This window comes from Drosophila ananassae, chromosome 2L (genome assembly GCF_017639315.1).
Source record: "Drosophila ananassae strain 14024-0371.13 chromosome 2L, ASM1763931v2, whole genome shotgun sequence".
Lineage (NCBI taxonomy): Eukaryota > Metazoa > Arthropoda > Insecta > Diptera > Drosophilidae > Drosophila > Drosophila ananassae.
The window spans coordinates 2153625-2172161 of NC_057927.1; the positions used below are offsets into that span (position 1 = coordinate 2153625).

The 18537-nt window shown below is 40.9% G+C and overlaps 1 protein-coding gene across 4 annotated transcripts in view; it reads left to right on the forward strand.

Moving 5' to 3' along the window:
- Positions 1 to 10303: 10303 nt before the first annotated feature.
- Positions 10304 to 18537, forward strand: part of LOC6500398 (glutamate-gated chloride channel) — a 33924-nt gene continuing 25690 nt past the window's right edge. For 2 of the 4 annotated variants that reach the window (XM_032450002.2, XM_032450004.2), the window contains exon 1: positions 10304 to 10531. The gene's annotated coding sequence lies outside the window, so the exon portion shown is untranslated. The remainder of the gene's footprint in view (positions 10532 to 18537) is intronic. The other 2 variants (XM_032450003.2, XM_032450008.2) reach the window with 1 other exon arrangement.

Here is an 18537-nt window from a genome sequence, read left to right on the forward strand (position 1 = left end):
AAAAGAAAATCCAATAACTACAGAAGCAAACCTCAGACATAGACAAAATGCCTTGAGGGTATTCATAACTGGCCTAAACGGCCCAATTTCTGGCATGTTATTTTCCCTAAATCCTCCAGACTTACCAAACGCTCTAGCTAGAGTTCAAGAAATGGAGAGCAATCATATGAGGGCACAGTTCGCTTATCGTTTTAGCGCACCTCAGCGCCGTTATAACGATAACCAACGAAACCAAAACGAACCATATTATAGATCTGATGGTCAGAATCAGGGCAATCAATTGCGCCTGAACAGAACCAACGACAATTACAAAAATTATAACGGACAAAATCCCAATTATCAGCATAACAATAGAAGTTCTCCTCAGAATAATAATAATTCCCAAAATAAAAATAACCCCCAAAATAGTAATAGCTACCAAAACCATAATAGCTATCAACACAATAACACTCGGTATAATCCCTATCCAAGTTATAATACTTGGACTCAAAGGAATAATACATACCAAAACAGAAGCGAACCTATGGAAGTGGACTCCAGCATCCAAATCCAAAATAAAAATAGTAACCAAGTATTCCCAAATGGTGAACAATACCAAACTACAAATAGCCTCCAATATAATTCATTCCAACAACCAGAACAGGCAGTTAAACGCGCACAAATTGAGTCATCTGCTCAACCTAGAAACAAACAAATGCGCATAAATAATATCAAAGAGGAACATTTTTTAGGAGAAGAATAGGTCTGCCACACATATTACGATTTGACAAAAAAATTAATAAAAAACTTAATGTTATGATAGATACAGGAGCCACAGCCTGTTACATAAAAAAAGGTACCTACCAAAACGGGATAGAATTGCCCATTTACAAAAGAGTATCCACGGTTAATGGATACTCAACAATAAAAAAATGCCACTACATAACAATTTTTCAAACAAAACAAATTTTTTACGAAATAGAGGGCCTAAAGGCAGACTTATTAATAGGATACAATTTACTAAAAAAGATAGGAGCAGTCATTGACACGAACAATGACACACTAAAATGTAAGGGAAAAATCGAAAAATTGCACTATGATGAAAAAATAAATTTATTAGAACTAAACAAAGAAACAACCATACTTCCACTAAAAAAATATATATTAGACAAATATTTTAACTACGAAAATTTGTCAAGCAAGAATTCACTTAGCATAAAAAGTTTGGGATATATAAGCCCCAAACACGCCGTCGACGCTCATTCCGACATATACACTTTAGAGTACTCAGGGTCCAAAAACTCTGTCAGCGATATTTCCGAAAATTATAAATGCAACAGTTTGGGGTACATACAACCCGAACACGCCGTCGATGTTCAATCCGACACACACAATTCGAAACACTTAAGTTCTAAGAGCACCATCAGCGATACTTCTGACAATTTCAAATCTAATAGTTTGGGTTATATAAAACCCAAACACGCCGTCGATGTTCATTCCGACACAAGAAATTTGGAATACTCAGGTTCCAAATGCACCAAAAGTCAGATTTCCGACAACTACCCCTCAAGTGGTTCAGGGTACTCAGACACTGAACACGATGCCGATGTAAAATCCGATTCAAACGATATAAAGAATATAGATAACACGGCCGAAAATATTTTTGGCATAAACAATGTAAAAAACAATATAGACGAAACCGATACAGAAAACTACATTGAACTAATAATAAGCACAATAAAAAAAGTACATTCAGAAATAAATACAAATTTACCATTCCGGACGGACGTTCGCTGTGAAATAGACACAATAAACGATAAACCGATTTACTCAAGGCAATACCCATACTCACAAGCAGTAAACGAATTTGTTAATCAAGAAATACAACGAATGATTAATGATGAAATCATTAGACCCAGCAAAAGTCCTTATAACTCACCCGTAATTGTAGTATCAAAAAAAGGTACTAATGAAGATGGCACCCCTAAACATAGATTATGCATCGATTTCAGGAAACTAAACCTTAGCACGATTCCAGATAGATACCCCATGCAAGATCCGACAGTCATTTTATCAAATCTAGGAAAAGCTAAATACTTTAGTACTATAGACTTAGAATCAGGTTTCCACCAAATTTTGATGAAAGAATCAGACGTAGAAAAAACTTCATTTTCAATTAACAACGGAAAGTACGAATTCATTAGAATGCCATTCGGGTTAACAAACGCACCTCGAATCTTCCAGAGGGCAATGGATGATATACTTCGAGAACATGTTGGTAAATTCTGCCATGTCTACATGGATGACATAATTGTTTTCTCTCACTCCCTCGAACAACATTTCAAAGACCTAAATTCAATCATTAATATTTTACATAAAGCCAATATGAAAATATCATTAGAAAAATCTCAATTTTTTAAATTAGAAACTTCATTTTTAGGATATGTAGTAGCGCAAAACGTTATTAAAACCGATCCTCAAAAAATAGACACCATATCGAATTACCCAATTCCCAAAAATATCAGAGAGCTGCGTAGCTTCCTGGGTCTCACTGGGTATTATAGAAAATTTGTAAAAAACTATGCAACCATTGCCAAACCCCTGACTAGATTATTAGAAGGTTCCAATGGAAAAATATCCAAGAGGATGTCAAAAAATGTTTTAATTACTCTTGACGAGACTGCAATACAGGCATTTAATGAACTCAAAGAACACCTAATTTGCCAAATAGAACTGGTCCAACCAGACTATTCAAAACAATTTACATTAACAACTGACGCATCCGACGTAGCCATAGGAGCAGTACTTTCTCAGGACGGATACCCAATCACTTTTATATCAAAAACCCTTAACAAAACTGAAAGAAATTACGCGACTAACAAAAAAGAACTTTTAGCAATAGTATGGGCATTAAAAAACCTAAGAAACTATTTGTACGGAGTATCAGGAATTGAAATACATACAGACCATCAATCACTCTCATACGCAATTTCGGATAAAAACCCAAATGTGGAATTAAAACGATGGTTCAATTACATAGAAAGCTTCAGGCCAAAAATTTTGTATAAACCGGGTACTACCAATGTAGTAGCAGACGCACTGTCCCGAATTGAAATAAATAATATTACAGAAGATGAAGACGTAGAATCCACGGATTACGGAACCCAACACTCAGCCGAAAGTAGCTTTAGTAACATTATAGGCGAAACAAAAAAACCACTTAATCAATTTAAACAACAACTTTTAATAGCAAAGGGAAAATTCACAATTCATGAACAGATAAATGTATTTGAAAATAAACGTCATATTATTGAATATGATCAACCAGAAAACTTAGTTACAGTCCTTAAAGAATATCTACAACCCAATATTAATACAGGGATTCATTGTACTCCTGAAGTGTTGTATGAAATTCAAGTTCAATTAAAAAATAACTTCATTAATAAATTCGTATATACAAAAAGTTTTGTTGTAGACATAACAAATAATGACGATAAAGCAATAATTATAGAGGAAACACACTGTAGAGCGCACCGAGGATTAGATGAAAATTATAAACAAATAACCAGATTATACTATTGGCCGAATCTGTACAAAAAATTAAAAGAATATATAACAAATTGTGAAATTTGTAATACGAACAAATATAATAGAAACCCGACTCAAATACCTATTGGAGAAGCCCCCATTCCAAAAATAGAAGGCCAACACTTACATATTGACATTTTTTACGCGCAAAATCTAACCTTCTTAACTTGCATTGATGCCTATTCCAAATACCTCGTTGTAAAAGAAATTACTAACAAAAAAAATATCGATATAAAAGTCTATGAAATACTTCAAACATTTCCCCAAGTTAAAACGATTATGACAGATAACGAACCTAGCTTTACATCAGCACAATTTAAATCCTTCCTACAGCGTTCTGGTATTTCAATCCATTACGCAGACCCCAGACATAGCCTTTCGAATGGACAAGTTGAAAGAGCCCATTCAACCCTAACTGAGATAGCTCGTTGTATTAAAGATGAGTACCGTCTCCTAGAATATTCCGAAGTTATTATAAGAGCAGCAAAAAGCTACAATATGACAATTCATTCAGTAACAAATCAAAAACCATACGACATTTTATTCAACAAAATAGATCACAGTGACTTACCATTAAAACTACAAACAGCACAAACTAAAATGTTAGATTATCATAATAAAAATAAATTAGATAAAAATTATCATGTAGGAGAAGTAGTATACGAGAAAATACACGGAGAAAGAAACAAATTAGGTCCCAGATTTAAAAAACAAGTCGTTCAGGAAAATTTACCCAATAAAGTAATCATTAATAATAGGAAACGAGTTATTCATAAAGACAACATTAAATAAGCCATATTTTACAGAAAATGGAAATACCATTTATCATCACCATTTTGATAATCACTTGCCACTCCGAAATAATCGACTACACTAACAACGAATACCTACTACTGAAGAATGAAAACGATGTATTGACGTATGACTCATTCGAGGACCTCTTTCATATCACAAACCTAAGTTTTTACAAAGAAATAATTAGAATAGAAGATAAAAATACTAACAACAGCAACTCAGATTCAGACTGGGACATTTCCCAAAATCTAAACATTATTAAAATTCTTATGTCCCAATTAATACCATCAAGAAATAAAAGGGGCATTAACGAATTGGGCACAGCATGGAAATGGCTAGCAGGTACACCAGACCATGACGACTTAATAAGAATAGAAAACAAAATTAACGAACTGACAGAAAACAATAACAAACAATTCACAATAAATTCACGTATATTTCAAGAAGTCCAACTTATGACCAAAATTCTTAACACAATCGTTGTTAACAAAGAAACAAAAGTAAGACAACACCGACTACAATTAATTACACTTGATATCCAAAATTTAATCGATACAATCACCTTAGCAAAAATAGACATTTTTAATACGAAAATACTAAACGAACAAGATATTAAAGAAATATTTAGACACGAAAATAAACCAGTTGTACTATCAGATCTGTTAGACATCTCCACTTTTAAAATAATAAAAAACCAAGACCTACTTATAATATACATAAAATACCCAATTATAAACAATATCTGTAGCTTGTACACATCAAGGGCAATTGCCCAAAATAATGGAAAATTAATAATAGACGATAAGACAGCATACTGTAATGGAAAATTCTATAAAATAACAAACTTTAAAAAAGAAATATTCAATAACTATTGTAAACTCTCAAACGAGAGCTCGTGTTTTATAAATCTCTTAAATGGAAAAAAGGCAAACTGTTCAAAAATACGAGAAAAAAATAAACAATTTGAAAATTTAGATGAAGGCGCTATTCTCCTCACTGGAGAAAATATTGTAAACGAAACAAAACTAAATGGCGCATTTTTGATTTTATTTAATGAAAGCATAATTATCAATAATATAAAATACATCAACGAAAAACAGAAAATGTTGGATTATATATCACAGTATAAATACAATAATTATATAATAACAGATTACATATTTTCCAACGATTCCGAACTAAGTTTAGACAACATAAGCATTATAAACCCGTTTGTAAAAATAGGAAATACAAAAATATCCCTTGAACTCATATTATTAATTGTAATACTTATCCTTTGTGCCATATATAAATCACGTAAAATAATATTCAAAATGCTAAAACAAATTCAATTAAAACGAACCAATATTGAACAAGAAATAGAAATTCCAAAAAACGAAACCACTGCAGAATCCATTGCAGAAGTTGAATCTGAAAGAAATATTGAAATAACATTTGCCGAACTTAATAATAAAATCACCTCCCTCACCGCACAATTGTAATGAATCGGGACGATTCATCTTAGGAGGGGGAGAATTAACTAGAAGTTTAAGCCATATTTTATATGAATATTATAAACAATTATTTGGGCACTTGCCACCAAGCTCTTTTGAGTCTTTATAATATAAACATTCCCACACTCGCATCTAGCACCCTAACGGAAGACCAAGCTTGAGAAATGAAATAAACAAATTCCCCCTATTGAGCCGGCCACGGCAAAAACAACATTAGACTAAACATCCGCTAGAATCACGCCACTGCGGCTCCCCTTTTTAAGCATCCGTATTGATACCCAAATTTTCCATGCTGATCACAGCAATCCCATTCGGGAAATTCTCTTCGGAATTCAATTCGTAATATACTTCGGGAAGATCCCGAACCAAGAAGGAAAAGAATCAGCTCAAGCCTGGTCAGTCGGAATCTAGCTTAGGTTAAGATATAATGCCTTGTTAGACTTAAGATCGGAATGAAACCTAATAAAGTTTAAATATATATTTTTTTAAAAGTTAAAACCCGTCGTGATTATAATTTACACGTCTAAAATTAGGAATACTATTTATACTATTTATATTTAAAAGTAGTGGGGTAGGGTATGATCGATAGGAGTTTTATTCAAAGCAATTATTATAAGCCATAATACTTATTTTTTCCTCTCAGGCTCGATTAATTCCATAAGGTTTTTTCAGCTCTGTATTTAGCAAAAACTGAAAGCAAATACTCACAAGTGGAAAGTGAAAATAAGCAGCAGCAGAATGAAACTCGAACGCAAACCAAGGCCAGCGCAATTTAAAATTCAATAAAACTTCAATCAGCGTTTAACAGTGTGTGTTCGGTTGAAGATATGAGTGTGAGTGTGAGTGTGTGTGAGGGTATTTCTCTCTCTGTGTATGGTATGGGTCTGCGTGTGTGTGAGTGCGGGAAGTGGCAAGACAGCGCCCAGCAATTTAAACAAATTGAAAGCAAGCGCAAATAAAAAACAGTTTGTTGCCACTTTTCACATCAATTACGCACTTCAGCCAAAATAGACGACGAGAACGAGAAGAAGGAGAAGACCAAGACCAAGACGAAGACGGAGACGAATAAGAAGAGGATGAAGGGTACCCAGCAACGGAGAAGATGGCGAGGAATGAGTCCTTCGACCCCCCCCACCCCCTAATACAACCTAGCCCCTGTTGCCACCCCCGCAATCTCTTTGGGTGCTGCTACTGCTGCTGCTGATGCTGCTTCTAGTACAAAAATAACACTTGAAACTAAACGCGCATTCAAGAAACGCCTCTGCCTCTGCCACTGCCTCGGCTACAGCTTCAGCTTCAGCTTCAGCCTCAGTCTCAGTCTCAGCCTTTTTCTCTGCCGACGTTGCTGTCGACGTCGCAGTTGCTGTGCCACACCCACCAACAACAATTTTCGCCTGCGTACACGGGGCGTATACGTATTTTTGTTGTTTTCTATGCGCCAGCTGCCAGTTCGTGGTCCTATTTTGTATGACCCGCGGGGGGAGGGGTGGCAGCGCCGGTGGGGTGGGCTGGACGATTCCAATTGCCACCCTTCCACCAATTTGAATACGTGGCTATGTGTGTGCGAGTGTGTTTGTCAATGTTTTCCTTTGGAAAAAGCGAAAGTAAATGTTTGAAAATCGTAAGGAAGGAAAAATCAAGTAAGCATCAGTGAAAAAGTAAAATATCCGAAGGGGATGGACGAAGCTTTGATGCTCTGAAGGGACTTTGAAAGGATATATCAGTAGTTTTTAGAGGAAAAGGGGACAAATAAACAGTTAAACTAAAACCTTTTAAAACTCTCAAAATTGAATCCTTTAAGTGCCAAGAAAAGTCTGAACTGAATATTCATGACGAGGATAACCAGAAATCGCAAAGAATATCCTGTTTTCTCTTGAGAATCTCGGCAAACGGCTCATACCCTTTCCGCAGGGTATGGCAGATGGGGGACCATAACAAGAAAAAACGAAAACTCTGGCAAGCTTTTTATTGCGCGTGATAACAAGCGGGGAGGCTGGTGGCCGGAATTGTCCTAAGGTGCCGAAGGACGAAAAGGAGGAGGGGGCGTCGGGATGGGGGCGGTACTGAGAACTGAAATCTTTGGAAGGAAGTGGAAACTGGTGGGCCTCCTGTGTCTGGGCAGTCCGCTGTTTGATGTTATTATGGATGACGATGACGATGATGGGAATAGCAATGGTGGTGACGACAGCGACCGTCCCACACATTCCTACCAACTCACACACACAGACACACACACCCTTAGCAATGATGATTTTCCTTATCCCCCTTACCCCTAACCCTCTGCCCCCCTCTCAATTTCACTGAGGAGGAGGCTGCCAATCAAAGTCGCCGCGGCAAATGTCTTGTTCTTTGGTTCTTTGGCATGTTCAGGTTGTCAAGGCACCTCAAGTACATGCGTGTGTGTCACTGACACTGACAGAGGTGTCTGTGTCTGCGTTCTTCTGTCCCTCTTTGTGTGTCTGTGTGTGTGTGTGTGTGTTCGTTTGACAGCCATTACTTTGTTGCCTAGGTGTTGCTGTCGCTATTGACAATGATTTCCCTTGATTTAAAGCTGCCCGATCCATCTGGAATTTAATGTGGTTGCCATTGGCCTACCACTTTTCTAATGCCAACAATTATCAAAAGCCAAAACATAGTTTCTAACAACGTTGTTTCTATATCTTAGACTTTAGGTGACAATCTCAAAGATCTCTCCTTAACTCAAAGTCCCAAGAAAGTGAAAATTTCTCTCTAAATTTCGTTTACCCCTTAATGTAATTTAATTTCTAGCAATTCACTTCCGGACAGGAAGCAAAAGGGAAAGTTTCTCGTTCAGCTATTTGGTATTCATTATTTAATTCGCTGCGCGACATTTGTCAAATCTACGAGTCTTACTATTTCCGGCGGAAGTTCTTACCATTAAGGTCGCTTTCTCCATGCTTTCTTCGCTCACCTGGCCTTCGCCTGCCACGGAGTCTGTTATCCTGCTCTGTGGCGGCGGCTGATGCTGCTGCTGCTGGCGCCTAACAATATGCAATAATAACAATTTACATATTCATGAGACGCCCGACCCGCAAACAACAGCAAAAACACAAGGGCGCGCGTCGACTAAGCGGGCAGTCGACGGATAGGTGTGGAGGCGGACTGCTAGGCAGGGGGTGGGCCTTAACAGTGGAGCGGCAGTGGCAGTGGCAGCGGCGGCAGTTTGCATAAAGAGCAGCACAGACCGCTTAAAAAAATCAACATGAACCCGCCGCACTCCTCGCGTTTCATCGCTTTGTAAACCCGATTGGGCAGCAGCCCTTTTGTTAAGCCGGGGCATAACTGTAGCTGGCCAAATATTTATATTTATTCCGTCCCAGCCTCGCCCCCTGTCCCTGCCCCCTTCCCCCTTTTCCCTTGGCTCATTTATTTATTTTTCATATTTTTATGATATTTATTTTTGGGGCTGGTATTTTGTTTGCCCCGGCAGCGCACATTTTTGCGCTTCGAATACTTTTGCGAGTTGGATTTTGAATGTTGATTGCTGGGGAAGGTGAAGGGAGCGGATTGCGTCTCGAGGGAGGGCGGTGGATGGTGAAGATTTTGGGGGCCAGGGTTTTTTTTATTTGGGGATGGAAAAGGTTAAGCTACAAGTATTGCTTTTAGTTGGGACGTGGCCGATGCTGCTGCTCTTACAGTCCGCTCTTTGACAATCTCGGCAAGAACCTACCACAAAAATAAATCAAAACAAAGGCAGAAAGATTTTATGCTCCCGTCGAGAGCATGAAAAGGGGAGAATGAACTGAACAGCATCCACACGAGATTATAGAGAGTCGGCGCTCTGCTTTCTCTCACTCACTGCCTCAGTCTCTGCCACTGCCACTGTCGCTGTTGCTGCGAACTGAGCATCCAAAGTGGAGAACTGAGGACCGAGGACCGAGAATTGCAGGCTGCGAACGAGTCCGTCAGTCAGGTGCAGACAGTTGACGTGTTCGGTTGACAAAAGCGGAAACGTGAACTAATTTATTTTTTCAACCAACAACTGACACACACTGAGTCAGTCATAGAGAAGGGGGATTGCGAAGTCCATGCAGAGCTGAGAAAGAGAGACCGAGCAGGACAGCGAGTGGGAGAGAGCGAGCGAGAGGGAACAACGCCACGCAACACAACAACCACAAGCACGAGACGAGCGCCAGAACAAGTCCTAGCACAAGCACAATTACAATAACAATCGCAATCACGACAGCAAAAGCAACAAGGATATTGAGCAGCAATGTCAGCAGCGACTAGATGAAATAGATGATAAAAAAAAAATGTGAAAATAATTGCCACTGGCGAGTAGAGCAAGACAAACAGCAGCAACAACAGCAACACTGGCCCAAAGCTGTCGATGCGCGCGTGTGAGTGGAAGCCTGTGTCCGTGTTCGTGACGGTGTGCGTGTGTGTGTGTGTGTGAGAGAGTGTCAGTGTGTGCGAGTGTTTTGTATCTGTGTGTGAGTGCGAGTCACATATCAGCAGCAGCAGCAGTAGCAGCGGCAGTAGAAGCGGCACCATTCGAAGAAGTTCAGTGGAAAAGGCGCTCAGCCTAGCCATCCTAGCAGGAAAATTCAGCAGCGCCAAAAATCAGAGACAGCGCCAGCAGCAGCAGCAGCAGCAGTAGCGGCAGCAGCAGCGACAGAAGAGAAACAGCGCAGCAACAGCGACGCCAGCAGAAGGTAGGGCCAAAGGCATTTTCCTTTTTCCACAGCGGCAGCATAACTCACCACACCCTGATCCTGCAGGAGGCAGTGCCAGCAGCTGCGCAGACAACAGATGAGTTAGGATGGGAGAGGGATTTTCCGAGATTTTCATCGAGAAAATTAAGGCAGGCCATTACGAGAGAGACAGTACTCGAGAGAGAGAGAGACAGAGAGAGAGTGGGTGAGAGCAGTGGCAGAGAGAGCGACGAGAGACTAGTGTGCGGCTGCTGCACGTGGAGTCTGTGCAAAGCCATCCATCCTTTTTGGTCATCCAAGCATCAACCATCCGCCCCGTTGGCCCCTTACAAATAAAAAGTAGTTGTTGGGGTCTCCTGGAGAAAAAACATATACAAAATGTTATGAAAGTTTGTGCCAATTGTCTTGGGTTATTTTTCATAGCGTGCTTTTTTGGGCGCTTGTGCTGCGACTGTTGCCCCGGGCCATCGCTGGCCTGGTGGGGCTCACTCTCCACTAGCCCACAGTAATTGCTGTAAATTGGCACAATGTGTAAACAAAGCTAGCTGAGAATTCAATTCAATTTAATTTCCCAGTTAGGATGACCTTGCTCCGGATTGCTAAAATTTCATTTTGCCAGCCTAGGCAGCAGGCATGATTTTCGGTGGTGAGTGACGACACTTGGCGACATTGCAACATTGCATTTGATACGAGTAGTATATCATCTCACTCACACAAACACTCACTCCAATTCCTACAAAGACACACATTCTCAGCTAAAGAGATGCCAATAAAAATGTAGGATACTGTGTCACACCGATTGACACGCCGTACGGCGTATGCTTGGCTGTGTGCGTGTTTCAGTTTCACATTTGTATGTGTGTACGTGTAAATGACCGGAAACTGTGCTCAAGTGCTCCCTGGCAGGCGATGAGGCTACTTTGGCCAGAAGTCTAAGTCGGTCCCCGCCGAGTCCTTTTCTTTCGGATCCTGGGGAAACACTTCAATTGTCAAATTGTTCTTGTTTATTGTTGCAATAGTTTTGCTGATGGACAGGTTTGGCTTTCAGCCCCGGCTCTCCCCGAACGACCAACAGCCAACAGCCAACAGCCCACCGCCCCGAAGTGGCTTGAGTCTCCTTTCACTTGTTTTTAAAGCGATTCCAGCAGACATAGTCGCTTTTTATGGGCGTCGTCCTGTCGTATTTTTTCTTTTTCAGTTTTTGTGCTTCTGCCCTGAGCCGAGTGAAGCAGAGCTAGGCAAACCAAACAATCAACACGGAAGCAGATTTCTCCTTGTTCTCGACTCCTCTAGTTTTTGTACCTGGATTTCTGGGGTATCATGTATTCTTGTAGGATTTATGGGATAGGAAGAGGAAAAAATAGAATCGGAATATTTAGTATCAAATGATTTTCTATTTTTATTGCTCTTCTGTAGCGGGATAGTACTATTTAATGTTTTAATTTGAGGAAAAGGTTCAAAAAATTACAAAACGGATAATAGAGCATGCTTTAAACTTCTTAGTAAGTGACTATTCCTTGACTTCATTTTAAAGAATTTACCTAAGCTTGGGTATTCAACATTCGTTCCTTTCACCTCACAGTTATTTCTTGCTTTGTTTGTTGTTTTGAGCAGCTTCTTTTATTTTTCACTGGCTCGGCTGTGTACAAATCAGCGTAGCCTAGTGCGCTGCTTGAGGTTGACGTGCGCGGGCTTTTGTGCTGAGAAATGAGAGTTTATGGTGGAGTGCCTTTAGCTTCATCGGGTTGACATTTAAGTTGTTTCTTTCCTGTCATTCAAACTGGTAAGGGGAGGGCTTCTCTGTGTATATGTATTTGGTAGAAAGTTCAAAAGTCAGCTACGGAAAGGGGCTCTGGGTTGAAGGCAACTTTTGACATCGCTCATTCGCCGTATGTACACATCGTTCTGTCAAGCTCAAAGCCACAACTATTAACAATCAATTGAATTAGGAAAACTTTGAATTGCAGTGCACGTGGCAGGAAAATTGAAAATTGCATTTTCCATTACCCTGACTGGCTACCCCACAGGCTCTTCCCAATCGAACGAGCGTAGAAAATTGAAAGCTGTCAGCAGAGTGGGCTTACTGATTTCAGAAGTCAGAATTTCATAAACGGGACAACTGAAAATGTTGAGATACTCGAGATACTGGCACAGATACATTCAGATACACACGGATACTTGACGTTGGGGTAGACAAAGGCAAAAAGGCAATTATAGAAATACAGACGAGCAGCAACAAATAATAAAAGCGAGTTGCCATAGACAATCGCAACAGCAACAACGGGCCAAGATAGGAGGAGACGCTGCCAACGATGTTGACGACAAGTAGCTGCAAAAGTTCTGCGACGGTTTGCGCATATTAAACAAAGTTGACGACAGCGCCGCCAGCATCATACCAGACCAGGCCAGAGCAGAGCTGAGCTGAGCTGCCAGCAGTCGCCGGCGCCGGCAGAGGCCAGATGAAACCATGAACTACGGACTGGGAGCCGCAGTCGCCGTCTCATTATTTATTTGATTGCCCGCACAGCCAATGCTCGAATTACCCCCTGGGAGTAGGGGAGCTCGAAGAGCTGCCGAGCTGGCAGGCTGGCGAGCTATGGGGATGCTGTGTTGGGAAAGCTGGGCAAAGAACTGGGAGGAAAAACAGCGAAGCCGGGGAGCTTGAACAGAAAAAACATAATAGTCAGAAGCATAAACGTAATTAATAAGGCAAATTAATGCAAACAATAATACAAATTCATTTTCGTGCACAAATGAAACTAAATTACAACAACGTGAGCCAAGCGAACCCAACCCTGCCCAGCTCAGTCGAGCATCCGACCATGGGAGGGAAAAACATGGAAATTGAATGCTAATTTGGCCTGAGCCGAAAACTTGAATACCCTCCTGGGATGCATAGTGGCGAAAATGTTTTCCTTGTTTGCGTTGAAATAATTTGAAATGTTATTCGGTCCGAATTGAACATGGGAAAGATTTTACATTAATTGAGTCTTTTGTTAAAGTCCAACTTCAGTTCAAAGGAGCCAAGTTTTGAAAGCCAAGTTTTGGCAGAAGTTTCCATGTTAACATTCATCGAATACCCAATTAATGGAATTTGCAGATATGGAATGTTTTGTTGCGATAATTATTTGGAATCTTAATCACGGCGTACATTTGAAACTAATTCGTTAATTAAATTGAATTGAATTTAAGCCTTACTTACGAAAGCACAACCTTTGTGAGCAAGTTGCACTACCCTTCCAAACTGAGAAGAGAAACAATAAATGGCAACTAATAAGCACAAGTTGCAGAACCCAAACGAGCTTACATACATACATATATCTACACAAAGACCATCGACAACTAAACAGTTCGTCGAGCAGAAAAACGAGGAAATCTACTTAATCACGTTTAATTAAGGTGAGTTTATAAGTAGCCCTCGGAGATGGTGTGGGTGTGTGGATGAGTATCTGCGCACAAAACACATACCTACAATTTTTTGCGAATTGCTTTTATTGCCATTTTGTGGAGGAGCCGGCAACGAATGACACAAAAGAGCCTGCCAGGTAATCACAGCTGGCCCCGGACCTCGGTAACCAAAGCCCAGAATCCCCTTCAGTTTACTGTACATAAATGTAAATTAGGGTTAAATGTTCACGAGTGTGTATATTAACTATGTACGTGCGGTGGTTGTGTGTGCCTCGGCTCAGAGGATTATAATAATAAGCAAGTGCTTAGCATAAATGGATTTATTGGCTGGGCATTCATCAGGAGTCACAATGTTGGTCCAGGGGTCACTTTGTCTCGCTACTTAGCTCGCTTGACTGCCTCCATGTAGTTCGCTTTGCCTTGGAGGACTTCGGGCGCTTCTGTGGGGACTCCTTTTCGCAGGAGTAGCGCAGCAACAGCTCACTAACGGCTTCATCCTCGATCCGCTTAGCGTCGGACGGTCCATTTTCGGTGAAAATCTTGATCAGCTTCTGGTTCTCTGAGGGCTGCGACATTTTCTCACTTTGTTATTGGGAGGGAAAATGAATGAAGGCCAACTAATGTAGAGCCTGCTATATAATTGCTTTCACTTTGATTTATGCCAGGCCAAGTTGTTGTCACTGTCACACACAGAAAGTCACAAACACACACACACACCACACCATTCATCTCCCGACACGAAAACCCCGAACTCTGAATCGTGCAATCTGTGCCGTATGTCACACATTTGGTTAATTGAAAAAGCATCAAGGCCCTCATCATTAGCAAAAGCTTCGTGACTTATGCCGTTGCTTTGTGCAGCCAACCAGCCAGGCTGCCTGCCAACAGGCTGGGCTGCCTGCTTGCCGCCGCCCACTTTCCGCCCAACTACCGCCAACCTTCCAGGGCCGCCCCTCCATCCCCTTCCCGTTTATGTAATCGATGCATGTCGAACAGCGGCAACAAAGCCAACAACAAGTGAATAGCGTGTGTGACACGAGCTGAAAAACGAAACGAACGAGCCAGAAAGAAAGGAGGAGCACACGGGTCGGAAGCAGGAGGTGCCAGGACGGGGCACTAGCATGGCAGTGGCACAAACAAAAACCTATCAAGTTCTATGCTCGTTGATTTCAATTTGTGAATTGTTTTTCTTGTTGTTCGGCTCATGCATTTGCATATTGAACATACGCCCCGCTGGCCGCCAGCGAGCCAGTCTTGTATGTTTTTCTAATTAAGCCAAACAAAAACAACGAATAATTAAAAATTTGAGAAGGAAAAAATGTGCTGGAACCATAACAGATAAGGGTTGAAATTTGCTCTATAAATTGCTCTGTTTGCCTTTCTATTTTTTTTTTTCTCAACTGTAGGTTGTTTCCCTTTTTTTCGAATGGGTTTTGCTTTTTGCCTAGCGCTTGGCTAAAAAGTACATAAATTTCAAATAAGTCACGTTTCCGGCATAGTGCCCCAGCACGCATACAGCTATAGAGTCTCAAAAACACACAAACACACGCTCCCCAAACACACACACACTACACATGTGTGTAGCCATGCATGGCGTCTAAAAATTTGCTTTGTTGTGGCGTCTGCGGCCAGCGGCAAATAAATAAAAAAAAAAAGAAGATAGTGCCACCCCACCGGCCACGCCTTTTTGAAAATAAAATGGAACTGAATCGGACAAAATATTTGCCTCTTTAGTTTGCCTCTGCGCCTCTGTGCACCTCTTTAGCATTATAATTTAGTTTTTCTGTTTTTGTTTCTGTCCGTTTTTATATTTTCCCTCTCCGCCTTTTTTGAAAAACTTTTTTGATTTGTGAAGTTGGATAGTTGGTGGTCGGTGATGTCCTTTTAAATGCTGATTTGCAGATATAATCTGCGACCATAGACGGTCAACAACAACAGAGTGGAAAACGAAAACCGCAATAAACTTGGCTCAGAAATGAGGGCTCCAAATAAACATCATCTAGACCACATAAATTTTCCATAGATTCCAGACTGGCTTCAAGGCAGCCATCCCTTTCAAATCTAGGATGGCGAAAATGTAATGTGCTTTGAACTTAATATCCTTTCGAAACTATAAGCATTCCCCTCATTAAAAACAAAAGTCAAGATGAACCTAAAACATGCGTTATTTCGAGAAGCATATTATCCCTGCAATTATTTGAGGATTTCAGGACATCAGAACATCCTAACTATGCTGTTATCCTCTTAGCTCAAACTAAAACTACAGAGAATCGACTTCTTCATAGCATTGCTAAGGTAAAGGATGAAAAATTAATTTTAGAATTCGTGGAACTTGTTACTGAGCCGTTTTTCCTCTGAATGCATTTCCTCTTTGAAATGAACAAGTTTTCCAAGAATTTCAACACTAGTTTGTTGTCCTTTCCGCATGTTTTCCCTTTGCGTTCTGTAAAGTCACGTAAATAAACCGAGCAAATGGGTTACAAGCGCCCACATACCAGCTACACTAGAGTAATCGCAATATTCCCGACCAGCGGCAAGTGACTGCTGATTTATTTGCCACATTTGTGCGCTGCCTGAGTTGGTCTTACTACTTTTTTACGGCAACACTCGGGGTCCAGGTCCACGACTAGCAACCATGGGACCAGGGACCAGGCTGTTGTGTGTTTGGAGTGCTGTGTGGTGTGGTGTTGGGTGTATGCACCCACCACCAATATTATACACACTTTATGTGCATATTTTTATATGGCATGCTCATAGTTATGGCATTTGCGTTGTTGTTTGCTCGTTTGCTGGTCGCCATTTGCCTTCAACCATTTTTACGACTTGAATTTGTCGTCTGCTTTGTTGCCTCCGGGCGGGAACTTTAATTGAATAAGTTTTAAGCGGATTTTCAAGAGCCAGACAGCTGCTGTTCTGTTCCGTTCGGTTTTGCATTTGTTTGCTACATTGTTTTTTTGGTTTTCTTCGTGTTTTATCTTTCTGTGGATGCTCCTCAGCTCCCTAGGTGCACGGGGCGTATGTGTAATGCTTAATTGAAATATGCAAAATGCTAAAGCGGCGATTTTTGCATAACAAGCGCCGCAAGCAACAAACATCCAGTGGCAGCAGCTGAACAAAAGGTGTTGCAATTTGATTTCAGAACCAAGACGAGATTTGCATTCGTAATTCGGAATTGCTTGTAAATAAATTATGATTTAAGCTTGGTTCGCGGAGCTGGCTTACCATAATTGGTCCTGGCTCACAGCACAGGTGTGTTAAATACCAGCGGGAGCAGCAGCCTTGGCGTTTTTGGTTATGGTTATAGCTGGATTATTTTTCGCCCACTTTAGCTACAATATTTCACACCAGCGAGCATGCTCCAGCGGAGATTGCGAGCCGGAAATCTGTTGGCTTTTTAAAATAAAATGTCGAGCTTTTAAATTGATTTTTGCTGTCAATATTATTTGTGAAAATGAACCAGCGGCATCCAGGATACGACTCGCTCAATAATTCAGGGACTCGGCGGATGCGAATTCGATGGCAGATCGATGAAAATGTATTTCCCGTTTAATTTACTTGTTTAATGGGTGGCGAGCCAATTTAATAATTGCCCTGCGAGTGATTTTCGCCACTCCGTACTTCCTGTTCCATAGATGGCGACCGGGCGACTTCATCTCGGGCGAACGTGGCACGGACGGAAGTCGGAAGTCTCTCCACCTTTGCACGGCGTTTCCTTTTGAACATTTTTACATAAAAATCGACTCCCCCGGCTGGTGGGTGCACCTTTGAGCACTCGCACAGCTCAGACATACACAGAGACAGAAATACAGAGGTACGGTTTCGGAGTGGAAACTCACGTTGAAATGTAATTTCATGGCACACAAGTTTTTAATTAAATTTCATGGCAGACGGTACCGAAGAGCTTCAGCAGCAAAAGCAGCAGCTGCAGCTGCTTCTGCTCCTGCTGCAGAAGGCCTTTTAACATGCAATCAACAAACCACTCTGGCATGCATATAGGGCAGCCGTACAAGAGCATATTATGGCATATATGGTATATATAATATATATATTATATACAAATGCCACACAAAACTGCAGCCTTAATGCGTTTTTCAAGTGGCAGCCAAGCAGCAGCGCTTGGAAATTGCAAGGATGCCCCCTGGCCTCCTCCCGGTTTCCCTTTTTTTGCAATGCGGCCCGGCATCGGGATTGGGCTGCAGCCGGTCGTGGTACTACTCTCTGGCGGCAATCATCGTCACATAATTTTATTAAGCTCTCAGCCCTCGTAGCCATCGTAGAAACGGAATCGAAGTTGGTCCAAGGGTCCTCTTCCGGTTCGACTCGTCTTGCCATTTTGCGGTTGGCCCGACTGCCGGTTATGGGCCATCAAGGGGGCTTCGAATAACTTGGTAAAGATGTTTCAGGCTGCCAAACGGTTTATTTTGATATTAAAAATTTTATATACCCCCGGCGAAGAGTGTCATAGTGATAGGGACGATCATTTGGTGAAGTTTGCATAAAAAACCATTTAAGATTCTTAAAAAATTCTTTAAAATCATCAAGAAATTAAAATTTAAGGCATACTATTCAGTTACTTATTAGACAGTTAACTTATCCAA